This window comes from Neovison vison, chromosome X (genome assembly GCF_020171115.1).
Source record: "Neovison vison isolate M4711 chromosome X, ASM_NN_V1, whole genome shotgun sequence".
Lineage (NCBI taxonomy): Eukaryota > Metazoa > Chordata > Mammalia > Carnivora > Mustelidae > Neogale > Neogale vison.
Genome location: NC_058105.1, coordinates 4,229,942 through 4,245,530, shown reverse-complemented (window position 1 = coordinate 4,245,530; position 15,589 = coordinate 4,229,942). Strand labels below are relative to the sequence as shown.

Sequence of the window (15,589 nt, the reverse complement as noted above, 5' to 3'; positions counted from 1 at the left end):
ATTTTACTCCTGCTGATCATGTTCAGCAATTTGAAATTATTTTATGATCCTGATCAATGTAATTAATGAGAATGGCTGTTAATTAGTTACACTAGCAGGTGGGCCATGAAAAATGTATTCACTTAATAATACCATAGAACAACATGCAATTAAGGGTTCCTGTGTGGATTTTACCTGGTGCACAGAAAGAAAGTCCCTGGCAAGCCCACCGTGCTCTTTGAGATTACTGCACTCCCTTCTTTGCCCACCTTTGATCCCCACCCCCTTCTAGGGCCTTTCTTAAGGCAACTCAAAAAAACAGCAGGGCTGGAGATTTTAAATGCCATTAAATACTTTCCAGTTTAAAAGCTCTCCTCTTTGTTGCAATGCCCTACAAACAGAGGGTCCTGGAAAACTCCAAGGCACAATCCATTTCAAATGAACTAACTGGAGCTGCACCCCAGAAAACACAGTAGTTTGGACAACCTCATCCTCTTCTGCCCCATCTGATGTTGCTAGTCCTTTCTCTGCAGAGTCCAGCCACAGGAACCCCTTGGTCACTACCTGGTGACAGACAGGAAGTGTTGACACAGCACCTTTATGGAGTCATTCATTAAGAACAGTGAGAGTTTCACTCAATATAATTTCTTCCAGTTTATCAGGGAGTTTTCATAGTGGCAAGATAATATCGTGTTCTCTGAGGACTTAGTCAATATATATCACCACTGTCACATCTTTATTATGCAGAAAGACAAAAGGAAATGAAAACAGTAACAAATATTTCCCATATTCTCCTGGCTAAACGACTGAGTCGCATCAATTATGTAAATGTCTACAAATGTATGTTAATATGATTTTCCTGTGCGCTGAGCTCTTGGATTTCATTAAACCTTGCTAACTGGTATTTAGGATCTGTCCCAGTGTTCAACATGTTGCTATTTAGCCTCATTCAGAGAGCTGAAATACTAAAGAGCGATGCTAATGGCAAAGTTAGGGGCAGTGGTGGGATCCCTAGACAAGGAGATTGGAATATAGGAATCCCACTTTCTGCTCCTTTCAGAGGTCATCCTGGAAGTGCCCATAGTCTTTGTGTTAGGACCACCAGATTTTTAGGCAAGGAGAGAAGACACCTGGCTCCATGAAGGGGTCTTTGTGCTGTTTTCCTGGCCCCTTAACTGGGCAGTCATGCCAGTGCGCAAGTGACCATCACTGGTGGGGGCAGGCTCATGTTCCTCTGGAGGGGCAAACCCATTTCCTTGCTATTAGATTGCTTCTATTATTTTGTTCATTTTCTCTCTCAAGGTATTTATTATCCACTGGGTATTTGCAAAAATGAGAAGATGCTTGGGGTTTTATCAATTTTATATATGCCCACCATCCTAAAGAGTCCACTAGGTCCAAATGATTTGTTACAACAAACAGCGGTCTCCAGCTCTGCCCTTAACCCCCATCCCCCTCCCCCTCCTCAAGAGGCAACCATAACTTTTCTTGAGTTCATCCTTTCCACACACAGCTCCATTTCTCTACATGACACAACTATATGGCTATTTCTTGATTTTCCAATTTCAGATATTTACCATTTACGTCCCTCAGTGAAAGATGAGTGCTTCACCTTCTTTCTTTTCCCCAACCCACCACGTACTGAAGTCCTTCCCATCCCTCCATCTTCCTGACATATCTTAGAAAAAGTTTGGTTACATCAAAAATTATTTTAAGATTTATATATTTTAGAGAGAGAGTACATGTATGCACATGAGCAGGGGGAGGGGTAGAGAGAATCCTAAGCAGACTTTCCACTGAACACAGAGCCTGATGTGGCCTCAATCTCACAATCCATGAGATCATCAGAAAGAGAGAGTTCAAGTTAAGTATCATCCCCGTAGAATTCATGAGATCATGACATGAGCTGAAACCAAGAGTCAGATGCCTAACCAATTGAGCCACCCAGGTGTCCCCTCAATATTTATTTTAACATTCTTATGATTACATATGCTATTCAGCACTAAGCCATCTAGTAAACTCCGATCTTCCTTTCCTGCACAACACTTTGGAGTTAATCCTCATCTTTTTTTTTTTCTATGTAATTAACACTAATGCCAACCCAAACTCCCTACCACTTGTGGAAATACCATCAATTGATCTTCGATAAATTTGATAAATTTCATTCAGAGCTTCCTGACCTCCCCCAACCTAGACTGGTCCCCTCTATGTGTGGGATTCATTTTACCATCATCCTGCAGCAGCCTGCCCTTCCCTGTCTCTTATGTTGGTGCTCCTGTGTTCCCTTCCTGTATGGGTACCATCCTCTTCCTTGATATATTCCCTTACTTCACTGAACAAACAAATCCTCCAGTAGCTTACTGGCGGCAAATTTTTTCAAGATCTTGAATATCTGAAACTGTCTTCATTCTATCCTCCCACTTGACCAATAAAGTGGCTAGGTAGAAACCTTAGGGAGGAAGTAATTTTCCTTGAAAATTTTCTTCTAGCTTCCAATGTTGCTATGAAGTTCATACCCATTCTTATTTCTGTCATGTTGTATGATACCTGCTTGTTCCTTCTCTCTCTCTTCCTCTCCTCCCCTCCCCTCCTCCAGCTTTCTGTTTGAAAACCTTATGAACTTTTCTCTTCACCTCCTTTTTTTTTCTGGAATATCACAACAAATCCTGGTGGCTAGCATTGTGGGAAACAGCCTGGCAGTCCGTGAATTTGGTTGGTGGTGCATGCATATTTACTTAATGTCCCCATTTCCAGGCAAGTAACCCAGTACAACCTTCTGTTTTATGCTCTCAGAAAATAAACCTCCCATGTTCTGCAAAGGTTGGAGAATGGAAGAGTAAGGGAGGAGAATGAGGGGTCTAACATCTTCTTACACTGTTCTCAACCAATCCTCTATATTTCAGACTCTATTTGCTCCCACTTCCAGGGAATAATACCTGGGCTTCCTGAAGGTTCTGTGACATGAACTGGACTGATTCTCAGCTTTTCCAACTGCCTGCTTAGGACTTCTATTTTAGATCTGCTAAATCAGTTACTATGTCTTCGAATGTTTTCTAGCTTCCCAAATTTGATTTCCGCCCCCATCTCCCCCCATGTCCTTGGGAGTTTATCCCTTTAAAAAGTCCCTTCACTGTAGTTTTGGTACAGCTTTGAAAGAGAGTGAAATTGGATGCGTGTGATCAATCCAGCACTGAAAAAAGTCAAAGCAGTTAATTCAAATAGACTATTACATCTCTCTTTTTCTTTTTTAAAACAAAACTACTGTAGTTTTGTTCCTGATGATACATAGTTAGCTCAGTACACTGAGAAAGAACCTGAAATTTAGCAGACATAAACATAAGGTAAAAAGAGGTCCTGAGGAAGGTGTCCCAGATGTATTTCTGAATCGATTCCAGACCTCGGTAAAGCCTGGCTGGCTCAGCATAAGCAGTTCCAAAGGTCCAATGTCTCATAAACTGAAATTTCCTGCCCAGTCTTCTTATGACTATGACCACTATTAATAAACAACCTCCACGTGCATATCCACATGCAGTTTAAAGACTATTCAAACAGACAAAAACTCTGCAAAGAAACTACCATGAACTTGGTGATCCATATTTTTTAGAATAATGGTGAAAATCTTGGGACTCTGGAGTCAATGTCACCTGGGTTTAGAGTCTTGGTTCTGCGTTTTGTATTTGTATGACCCCTGGACAAACGATCCCAACTCCCTGAGCCTCAGTGTCTGCATCCGAATAATGGAGGTAACCATAGCATTCCTATGTTCTGAAGTGTTTGTGAAGATTCAATAAGACCCCACATGTAATGCACCGGCCCCCTTGCTGGTACACAGGAAACTGACAGATGGTACCCATTTGAGGCAGACCCTCATGCTTCTTCCACCACACGTGGTTTTCCTCCCTGGGAAGCTATGACAACAGACCCACACCAGGGCACTTCCTGGAGGTTTGGACATAACTGTTAGGGATGGGTTCTGGACCTGGACCTGTCTTCCAAGCTCCCTAGGCGAGTCTGATGCTAAGCCAGAGTTGCAAACTTCTGCTCTTTACCAAACTTCCTATGTAGGCCCCAGGGGGCCTTCAATTCTGTGTTTTATGTACACCAGGTCCTTATTCACACCCAGGTTCTAGACCCTTTGTCATTACAGAGAAATGTAATCATGAGACACTATTTATACAAAGGGTTAAACAAATATAAAAATTGTTCCCTACCCACCCACTGTTTGAACACCCTAGGGCCTTCTTGGTCTAGAGAATGAAAAGCTGGTCAGAAATGACTAGAAATTAGCATGTCAAGTTCTGACTACAGTCTCCCCCGAGTTCCTTGAATATGTGGGGAGCTCATTCTGTACAGTCAGCCTGCACTGCCGTACAGGGTCTCTAGAATGCTCTATTTCAAACACCATTAGGGAACCCTGAGGTTCTGAATGAAATTATTTTAAAGCCAAGCTTCTGGTTTTTTAAGCCAGAAAGGATATGAACGGAGGCTGGACCCAGGGACGAAGAGAGAAATGTCACGTGGCTGTACTTTCAGATGAATGGCAGGATGGGAGGAGGCCAGGCAATAAGACTGCCATCAGGAACAGGTCGTCCTGCGTGAGCTTTGGTGGATGCATGTGGCACTGATGAGACCAAGGTCACAGAGTCACGCTGCCCAAGGCACCTCTCCACACTATCCAGAGACCATGACCAGTAGCTCCTAACCCCACACAGCTGGCTCTGGAGTGTGGGTGGGGTGCGGATTTGCTTGGGAATCCTGAGCCCCATCACAGGCAGAGTGTTCCACCAGCCAGGTTGGCCAGGAGCGGTTCCAGAAGTGCCAAACCTCATGGAGCATCTTTACCTTCAGCCATGGAGGAAGCTGTCATCACACATTCAGGAAAACTTTGTAAAGATACAGCTGAAATGAGATGCTCCCTAAGAACCAGTGTTTACCTGTATTTCTTTTTCTTTTTTTTTTAAGATTTTATTTATTTATTTGACAGAGAGAGATCACAAGTAGGCAGAGAGGCAGGCAGAGAGAGAGGGGGAAGTAGGTTCCCCGCTGAGCAGAGAGCCTGATGCAGGGCTCGATCCCAGGACCCAGAGACCATGACTTGAGCCAAAGTCAAATGCTTAATTCCCCTGAGCCACCCAGGCTACCCTACCTGCATATTTTAAAGTACATTTAGAAAAACATATTCTCTACTCAGCAGGCCACTGTTTAATCTTTTTTTTTTCCCGTAGCCCTGGGAATAACGAACTCATCTACTGGACAAGAAATCAAAATGAAACTCCTTCCATCATGACCCCAAATTCATTCGCACAGCCCATACCTAATGCCAACAGATTCAGATGCTTCTCAGCTGCTCTTCCTAGAACACAATCCACTGGTCACAGAACTGCATGCTCTAGGCAGTGTGTACCAGCATCTTCAGAGAAAAGACAACTGGCAGCGTCAGGCTCCTGAGCAAATTTTCATAATCGGCCCGATCGTGGGTGCATGGCAGCTGCTCGATTGATGGTGTTAGACAGGGAATAAAGAGAGATGCCAGGAGTGCCCTCAGATATGACATAACGAGGCAAACATCAGTCATTTGGCTAAAAGGCTCATAAAAGCTCCATGAGCTGTGACACAGGAGCCTGTCTTAGGCAAAGCTAATGAGGAAATGTGGTGGTAAGCATTTTCCTGAGACAGGAACGAGTTGTGGGTGAGCTGCTTTTTTTCATGAAAAAAAGAATTCCTGTTGAAAACGGTGTGTAGCTTTACTCTAAACAGACAGGAGAAGTCTGTGTTTTGAAACAATTATCTGAATGAAAAGATGGTTTTTTCAAAAGTGTTCCAGCTCATTTGCCAAATGCTCAAGAGCACGTAAAATTAGTACTTGAAAGTGGTCACTTTTAGGGAAGGCAACATAACACAGAATCTAACCTCAGGCTTCTCAGCAAAAGAAGTTTCTTCGCTAATGATCGAGGCTGGAAGCTATCAAAGAAGGAACACAGATAATAATATACAACGCACAAAAATAATCACTCTTTGGTATTTAAAGCACTTGTTTTGTATTTTGTTTGATCTTTAGTGACAGAAGCAAGGTAGGCATGATAGCCAGCTCGATCCCAGAGAGAGAGAGACTGAAGTTCTCATAGGTGAACTAAACTAGCCATAACTTAGCTCAAATCCAGAGCTCTGGAATGCTCTGCCCTAGCATGGAGCCAGCAGACCAACTTGCAAACTTCCACACACATTGAGCATTCTTTTGATTACAGGACTGCCCGAGAACTTTGCCATCAGCTGATTATGATGACCTATGTGTCCCCTACTCCCTGTGGCTCTTGTCTGTGGACAGACATTATGTCTGATATTATCTTGTGATGACACACCCAGGAACCACAGCAAAGCAAGAATGAGAAGCTCAAGAGGAAGAAAAAGCAGACCTAACATACATTTGAATAAGGACTGCCAATGTTTCGATACACACACAAGCTCATCACTTATACAAGTGTGTCTGGGATACCCAGGTGGCGGCAAGAGTAAGTCAGAGGAAAATAAAAACAACCATCTCATGCTTTTAAGGGAAACTGGAAACAGGGGTGACACAGTAAACTGCACCCCAGCCTGCCCCCACTGCTTGGATATGTACAAGTGTTTTCTGAATGAAAAAGTCACAAGAGGAGACATATGGCTTCTGGGGTTATGCTCCAATCATTTGGTACATATGGATCTTCCCCTGCCTTCCTTTACCCAGCTATGAGATCATAATGAAAAGTAACCATTTTACTGAATCTTGGGTGTAGGAAACATTTCCTAAAGAAAAGAAATAAAATACATGTGGAAACCTTTCATTTTGGGTATTGAGCTCCACTACACCTTGCCCTCATGACTCTCTGGTTCTTCTAGAAGGATGCCACTGAGAACATTCCCACACTCTGACACCCTGGGACCATGAATGACGCAACACTGTGTTTACTTCCACTTCCTAGCAGAGAATCTGGGGAGACAGGAATGCATTCCCTGGAGAATTGCCAATGTGTCAGGAGCTCTAGAGATGAAAGAAAGAAAAGAAAAAAGAAGGTAGAGAGGGAGGAGAGAGAGAAAGGTCTAAAAACATGCAGAGTGTGGCTATGAGAGCTCTTAGTGGATCATCAGAAGCAAGGCTGGGGTATATGGCCATTCACCCGGCAAGGAAAGTTGGTAGAGAGCACACAGATATGGTAACAGGGGTGTGCCTGTCTAGGTCCCCTTGAGCAATATGATCTTTAGACAAAAGGGAAGAGCTAATTACATATTGATGGATTTGCTTCTTTCTTTTTCCTAACAGCCAATGGCTGCCTTTGCTCCTCAGGCAGCCAGCAAATCCAAGAAGCGCTCTATATTCATGCTGCTGGCTCTGCTCTCTATGGAAGGTAGTATATTTTCATGTCTATCCAACTGTGTGTTTTCTGGTAATGATTAGCAGATGTCTTTACTAAAACACTTGTGTTCTGGAAAGGTCTTGACATGGAGAGTTACTCTGTGATCAGCTTTGGTGCCTAATCCATTGAACAAGAGGGCTATAGTCTGGCTGAAAGATAGCATTTTTACAGGTTAACTGATTCCATTTCTAGGTGGGTTTCCCCCATAATACAGCCTCACAGCTGCACTATTTATATGGGTATTTTTTGCAGTTGACTTTCTGCAATTTATTTGTGGTAACAAGACCGTTCTTCAGCATAATACATCAGCATGGTGGAAGAGTGCCTAGTTTGCAAGGACAGGGCAAAATTTTCCTGAAAGGGAAATGCACACCCAAGAGCCACTCAGGCAACATACATTGAGAGCCTGCACGAGGTGGGGCATACACAGCAGGTGGTTATAACTGTATTGCAAAACTCAGACCATTCCAGCAGGCAAAGAAATACGTTCTCCTTTTCTGGATGTCACCAGACGGGGTGATTTCCAGGTAGGCACTACAGTATTTTCCCGAAACTGTCTCCCTCGCTTCATATTAATGCAGTGAAATGTCTCTCACCGCCTCTGTGTCTCCCCCAGTATGCTGGAAGAGGAAAGTTCTCGAAGTCTATCAAGTTGATTGCCTTGTTACCACACTGAGAGACCCACGAGACTAGGTGTGACCTGGGCAATTATCCAACTCCCCTTCTGAGAGTGCCAACCTTGCTTGGTTCTCCATCGGCTACACATGGCCTACACATGGTCTCTGTCTCTTTCAGTCAACATCCTCCAGAGACTCCTCTGATCTCCGTGGCAAGTATGTCATTGTGGCCGGACAAACTCTGCTGACAGACAGACCACGGGTGCCTGGGACTCACTTTAATCTAACCTCATCTCCTATCAGCTCTCTCCAACACTCCGGAGCAAGATGATTATAGAGAAGAAAGTGACAGCAGCGTGCTGGGGACCAAACACACCCGCCTTGCCCAGGGGAGCTACTGTAAATTGCATAATGCTTTGGTATTTCCACCTTGACTTCAAGCACAACTTTCCATGCTGGCAAGAAAGTGTAATGATCAGTTTACACTTGGGTTTTGATTTTTTTTTATGAGAATTGGAAATGACCAGTCTAGAGGAAAAATTGCATTTAATTTCTGCGACTTGAATCGCTGACCAACTCCAATGACTCAGTGCATTCTTTATTGGAATCCAGAAATCATAGGTCAACCACTCTCTGACCTACAGAAATAGCTTGCCTCTAGTTTGATCTTGGGGTACAAAGTGTCAAATTCAAAAATCAGGAGGGCTCACTAAGGGGGGACCTGATGAGGTGACAAGAGTGAAAATTGCACAGCCTGGGGCACATCTACGGCCTCTGCCTACTTCATGAATGAAACCCTTAAAGCCCCAGCTCTTACTGCCATTCTGTAATTTCAAAGAGTGACTCTGGCTGGCTCATATCACTGCATTTGAAACGTTAGAAACATTTGGGGCAACCTGGGTAGCTCAGCCAGTGAAACATCCAGCTTCAGCTCAGGTCATGATCCCAGGCTCCTGGGATTGAATCCCACATCAGGTTCCTTGCTTGGCGGGGAGTCTGCTTCTCCCTCTCCCTCTGCCTGCTGCTCCCTCTGCCTGTTCTCTCTCTCTCTCAGACAAGTAAATAAATAAAATCTTAAAAAAAAAGAAATATCAACATTTTTCCCATATGAGCAAATGTTGCTGCTCCTGGATCAACATTGACATTTCACATGAGTGCACAGGCTGCCTTACAGCCTGTGCCCAACAGAGGACCGGAGCCTGCCATGTTCTGGCTGTTCAAAGTCCACCAAGAGCATCAAAGGAGCCATTCTCCGGACTAGGCAAGGCACCACAGCTAAAGCACACTGGAGATCCCTGAAGACAACCTTGGGGGACTGCCGTTTGGGGGAAGCAGAAACCCTTCACAACAGGGCATCAACAAGCCTTCCTCTGTGCAAAGCCCATGCCAGGAACCAGGAAATTGTGGGGCATAAACTAACATATCTCGAGATCTACACGTCTGCTTTTCTGACAGGAACCAGCATGCCCCTGGATTCCATCTGTCCCATTTGCAAAAGTACTTAGGGCCAGGCTATGCAGATTAGCCACTCTTCCCCATGCAGTTTCTTTACCGTGGCCATGAAATAAAGGTATCTTTAGTGTGATGTTTCCTTTTAAGGACTCGACTCTGACCTTGAACTAATGCTCAAGCAGTTATGCATGGAGTTATTAGTTATTAGTTATTACTAATTAGTTATTAGTTTAAAAACTAATAAAACTCTTTTCAGGAGTTATTAGGCCCCTCAAAGCCATGTTTTTGTAATCACCTTTCTTTTTTCAATTATGATATTTATCACATTCTTCATGTGGCATATTATAAAATTCTGGAGCTATTCACAGGTACTTTGCTCAATAAAATATTCATACACTAAAAGGCATGTTTTTTCATCATGAGTGATAGGTTTAAAAGTAATTTCCCACTGGTCATCTAATTTTGGAGTGGTTGGCCTTTCTGGCTTTGGAAACACTGTCAGAATCAGGATAAACAGAATCACCCCTTCCTGTACCTATGCCCCAAAATATGCAAAATGCTTTATATGTGCTTTTGTTTAAGGCAGAGACTACCTTCCCCTCTAGATGGTCTTGGTCAGTGAATCCTTAGCGGAATAAGAGTAGGGTATGTGCTCAAATCTGGAAGAAAGGCATTTAAGAATGCAGACTGGGGTTATGAGAGCAGGGAGTATTACTGCCTCATTCACTGCTGGGTCCCCAGTATTCACAGTGGTCTGGTACCTAAAAGGTACCCGGTACATAAATGTTTGTTGGAAGAAAACCAAGAAGCAGGGAAGGAGAGGGAAGGGAGGGAAGAGACAGAAGGGGCAGAGGAAGAAGGAAGGAAGGGGAAGAAAGAAGGCCAGCAAGAAGGCAGACGGTCATAATTCTATGAGTTAAACCACCCACTGGTGTCAATGATAATATAAACAATTTTAAAAGTACTCTCAGCTTGCCAGTGAAACATGAGAAAGTATTCAGAAGAGCACCCCTTATTAGTCCAATATCGGCCCCATTCTCCAAACGCTGGAGAATTCTTTGTTTCAAATATTTAAACTGCACTGGAAAGATGAACTGGGCATATATTTGCTTAATTTGTAGACTGACAGGGCTCAGATTCCAAAGTGTTTCCACAGATTTACTAAAATACTTGTCACCACTCTAGTTCAACAATTTGAGTATTATCCTCCTGTAATAATGTATACTCAGGAGAGGAAAGAAAGCTAGTGTCACCTAAAATGAACATGTGTGGAATATTAATCTCTTGAATCTCTAAAAGCCTAAAAAGTATTTTTATCAAACTGTGGCTGAGATTATCTTCTGCTAAGTACAGCACTCCCACCACTAACTCCCCTGCTTCCCAAATTAATAGCTCCCGGAAGTGACATAATGACTTCTCTCCCAAGTATCCACAAACCCTCTAACTCAAGGCAAGTACTTATATTACAACCTATAAGATTATTTGTGCAACCTCACATTCAGTATTTGTGAATCTAGTGAAAAAACTGAGAAAAAAATCTTTTGAGAGAGAGAGAGGTGGAGGAGGGGGAAGTGGGGGGAGAGAAAGAGAGAGAATCTCAAGCAGGCTACACACCCAACACGGGGCTCGATCTCATGACCCTGAGATCATGACCTGAGCCAAAATCAAGAGTCAGTCACTTAACCGACTATGCCATCAGATGTCTTAATTTAGAAACCTTTGAGAAGAAAATCATATTTTCTCAAGTTTGAAAAAAAATTCCAAGATCAGACACTTCATCTACATGAACACCAATCAAAATTCTTAGTGCCCACACAGTTGTACTGTTCCAGTGAGATGCCTTCTCCATTACACAGCATTATACCTACTGAAAGAGGTAGCTCAAAGTGAAAAGCTATCATTCATTCACTGGCTTAGCCCTCGATAGTGCTCTCTCCCTCCCTGCCTTCCTCTCTTCTTCCCTCCTTCTCTTTCTCTCTCCCCTTCTTTCTCGCTTCATCTAATATCAGAGGCAGGTTGAATAGTTAACGCAAGCAAGTTCACGGAAGTAACTGTCCTCACACATACACATACAATTAAAGACCCCCAACAGCTCCCCAGTGTCTCCAGAAAAAAATTCAAACTCTTCGATCTGACACCTAGGATCCTCCACTCAGGAGGAGTGTGAACTTGGGCAAGTTACTTAATACCTCTGTGCCTCAATTTGCCTTCATCTGCAAATTAGGGAGTCTAGTTATCTAGTAACCTAGTAATCCCTAGCTCCTAACTCTGGAGAGAAGAGTGGACAGACTGGTATACATAGCACAGAGTACCCACAGTAAGCACACAGCAAGCCCCATATAATAAATATTAGCTAATACACTTGAATATCCCTCCAATCAGACTGCTTTATTCGCTCTTCCTAAATGACATCCCCCACTTTCCCATGTTTGTGTTTTCACACAAAAGTGGAAAATATTTATTGAGAGCACATGATGATATGATAGGTATTGTTATCCCTCCATTTTATAGATGAAGGTAACTGACAGGCAGTCTGGCTCTGGCACTGGCCTCAAAACCACTGGCTATACTATCTCTATTTGCACCTGCTAGCCGATCCACATCCTGCAATGGCTTCCCTGCTCCCCATATGAAGCCATGTGCTCTCCCATCTCAATTGCCAGTTTTCAGGCATCTCCTAACCAGACCAGACCGGGCCAGCATTCTGAACCCTCAGAGCAGTCAGGACCTTCTTGGAAGCTGTTAACGATCCATTTGTTAAATAATTATCTACTATCCTGGAAAAGTGTCTCATCTGAAATATTAATTTTTTGTTTATGCATGTTTGGCTTCTTTCTCCAATTAGATCTGAAGCTCTTTAAGGTCAGGGACTATATCTCACATTTCTTCGGTGTCCAAATGGTACATGGCACAAAGCAGATACTCAGTTAAAAAAAAATTAAAAAGTGATGATTTGATTTATCCCCAGGGACACATAACTAGGTCATGCTGACCTTGGTGATTCACTTTAACAGCTGGTAAGCAGACAAAATAAAGTTCAGTTTTTCAATCTCTTCCTTGATTATTTGATTATTACAACAGCCATTTTCCTAGTTCTTACTCTTGGATTGTTAACGATTTCCTGTATATTCTCTGCCATCTTTTAAAATAGTCACAGGCATTTAAAAATCAGTTTCAAAATAAAAGATTAAGTGACCTTTCTTGTAAAGAAGCAATAAATTATTTGAGATTCCTTTACCAGAGATTTAATTATAATAAGGTCAAAAATGAGGAAGAGCTCTATGAACTGCTATGGATTGAACTCCAGGACATAATTTTAAGTGAAAACCTCTAACATTTGTAACCATGTTAATGTTTCACAATGATTTCAAAAGAAAGAAAACAAATAACTGAAGATTGGGAAACAAAATCTCCCAAAGAAACAAATGAACTGAACTATCTTTCAAATGAAGTACATAAACCACACTCCAGGCAGGGACTGGTAGGGTGAGATGAAGAAGGAACCAGGGTAACTTTTGAAACCAGTCTTTCAACAATACACCTTCAGGCTAAAGACAAACATAAATCTACAAATGAATACTGCACACTAGTTAGTAGGCATCTTTTCCTAGTGTCGTGGGTTAGCAGTTTTGAAACTTTCTGTGTATTCTAGAATTGAGCAAATAAGCTAGTGTACAGTGAGTAAAGGGATCCAGGTTTCTCAACATCAGATAAAGGAACTATAAATATGGAAAGGAAAAAAGAATAGAATGAACCCTAGTGTTGGATTGGAATGGGAGACATAAGTGCAAGTAAATTCATGGTTTCATTTGTGTGGGTTTGTGTGCAAGTATGTGTGTGTGTGTGTGTGGTGTATAAATTGTAGGTATTTTATATACACATATATTGAAGTCTGTATCTATATATATATATATTGAAGTCTATATGACATATAGATAACTCTAGAAACATGTAATTAATGTTTATACATGTGTGTATGCATGTATGCATGGACACACATTTCTATGCACCTGAATTTTCTAGCTCTGTCTGCTAAGAGGGCTTGGATTTTATTGCGTCCCAGTAGTAATAAACACATGTAGTGCCCAGATCTTGCTTTTCAAATGCCATTTCCACTGATGGTATTCCTTGGAAAACAGCTGATTCCAGAGCTGGAACAGAGAAAATATAGCATGAACCAGGATTATTTTTTAATGTATAAAGTGACAACAGGCTTAAAGAATGATGAATGTGTGACAAAAAGACACCAGGGCCAGCCTCACAGGGCTCTCGCTGGTCAAACGAGGAACAATTTGAGCACCAGAACACATAAGGACGATAAAGGTTTACAGCCAATTGAAAAACAGAAGAATCCACACTGAAAGACAGCACAAGAAAGGAAGAAAGAGGAAGAGAGGTAAGTCTGTCTTCACTATAGAAAGCCGACATAAATGTCACAGGAGTGGCAGTATATTAAAAATCACCACTTAGCACCTGCCATAATAATTGATTCAATGGAATCACCAATGAATCATCAACAAATGTCGATTTGTGGCTTTTAGTATATTCATAAGCATGTGTGACCATCACCACCAACTGCAGAACACTATTGATTACCCCAAAGGAAATACTGTACCCATTAAATAGTTGCTCCCCATTTCCCCATCATTCAGCCACTGACAACCACAAATGTACTGTCTCTCTGGATCAGTCTATTCTGGACATTTCATGTAAACGGAATCATACAATATGTGGTCTTTTGTGACTGGCTTCTTTCACTCAGTGTGGTGTTTTCAAGGGTCAGCCATGTTTAGTATCTATCAGAATTCCATTTCTTTTTAAGGTTAAATAATACTCCATTTTATGGAGACATCACATGTTGTTTATCCATTCACCAGTTGATGGACATTTAGCTGAGTACTATAAGTGATGCATACAAGTGCTTGTGTAGATACCTGTTTTCAGGTCACATGGTAACTCTATGCTTAACTTACTGAGGAACTTCCAAACTTCTTTCCACATCAGCTAAGCCATTTTATATTCCCACCTAGCAATGTCTGAGGATTCCAATTTCTCTGCTTCCTCAACAACGTCTACTTCCTCAACAATCACTTATCATTGTGTGTATTTTTCATTACAGTCATCCCAGGGTGTATGAAGTATGATCTCACTGTGGTTTTTATTTGTATCACCCTGATGGCCAAGGATGCTGACTGTCATTGCTTTTGCAAACACTCTTTGATGAAATGTCTACTTACATGCTCTTGTCCATTTTCCAATTGGGTTGTGGGTGAAACTGAGATGAGGAGCAAAATAACTGAGACACAGCCTCCAAGTACCTCCCCAGAAGATGCTTATTAATTATAAAGAGAAAAATACAAATTTACGGGGGAGGAAGCTGACCGATAACACCCTAACCTAGTGATCCAAGAACATCACCAGTAATAGGACAAAGCAACACTGTGATAGTCCTGCCAAGAGTCTGTAATCTGAATCTCCCCACAAGAAAATATCAGACAAAACCAACACAAGGTACACCTGTGAAATAGTCTATAACCTTCAAAAATATCAAGGTCATAAAATAACAAGGACTGACCAAATTTTCCAGATTAAAGGAGACTAAAGAAGACATAAAGGCTGAATGTTAGGACAATTGGCGAACTTGGAATATCTCCAGATCTGATGACAGTATTGCACCAAGGGCAATTTCACATAAGAGAATGTGTCTGTGTTTAGGAAATATATATTAAACTATTTAGGGGTAAAGGAGTACCATGTTTATGACTGATTCTCCAATAATTCAGAAAAAAAGTGCATAGAGAGATTATTATATAGATAAAGGAAGGAAAAAACCATGTGGTAGGGGCGTCTGGGTGGCTCAGTGGGTTAAGCCTCTGCCTTCGGCTCAGGTCATGATCCCAGGGTCCTGGGATCGAGTCCCGCATCGGGCTCTCTGCTCAGCAGGGAGCCTGCTTCCCTCTCTCTCTCTCTGCCTGCCTCTCTGACTACTTGTGATTTCTCTCTGTCAAATAAATAAATAAAATCTTTAAAAAAATCATGTGGTAAAGTGATAACATTGGGGGAATCCAGGTGACATGGATACGTGAACCCTTTGTGTGATTCTTACGACTCTTCTGTATGTCTAAAAGCTTATTAAAAGTTAAAATAAAA

The 15,589-nt window shown here is 42.1% G+C and overlaps 1 protein-coding gene and 1 non-coding gene across 8 annotated transcripts in view; both read right to left on the bottom strand.

Annotated features, from left to right (window-relative positions):
- The window catches only part of AFF2 (AF4/FMR2 family member 2), a 465,338-nt gene that overhangs the window by 368,303 nt on the left and 81,446 nt on the right, over positions 1–15,589 (bottom strand). The gene's annotated exons all lie outside the window — the stretch shown is intronic.
- Positions 1,772–1,862, bottom strand: LOC122897848. Its single transcript, XR_006382678.1, has one exon. It is a non-coding gene; the product is annotated as a small nucleolar RNA SNORD26 (small nucleolar RNA).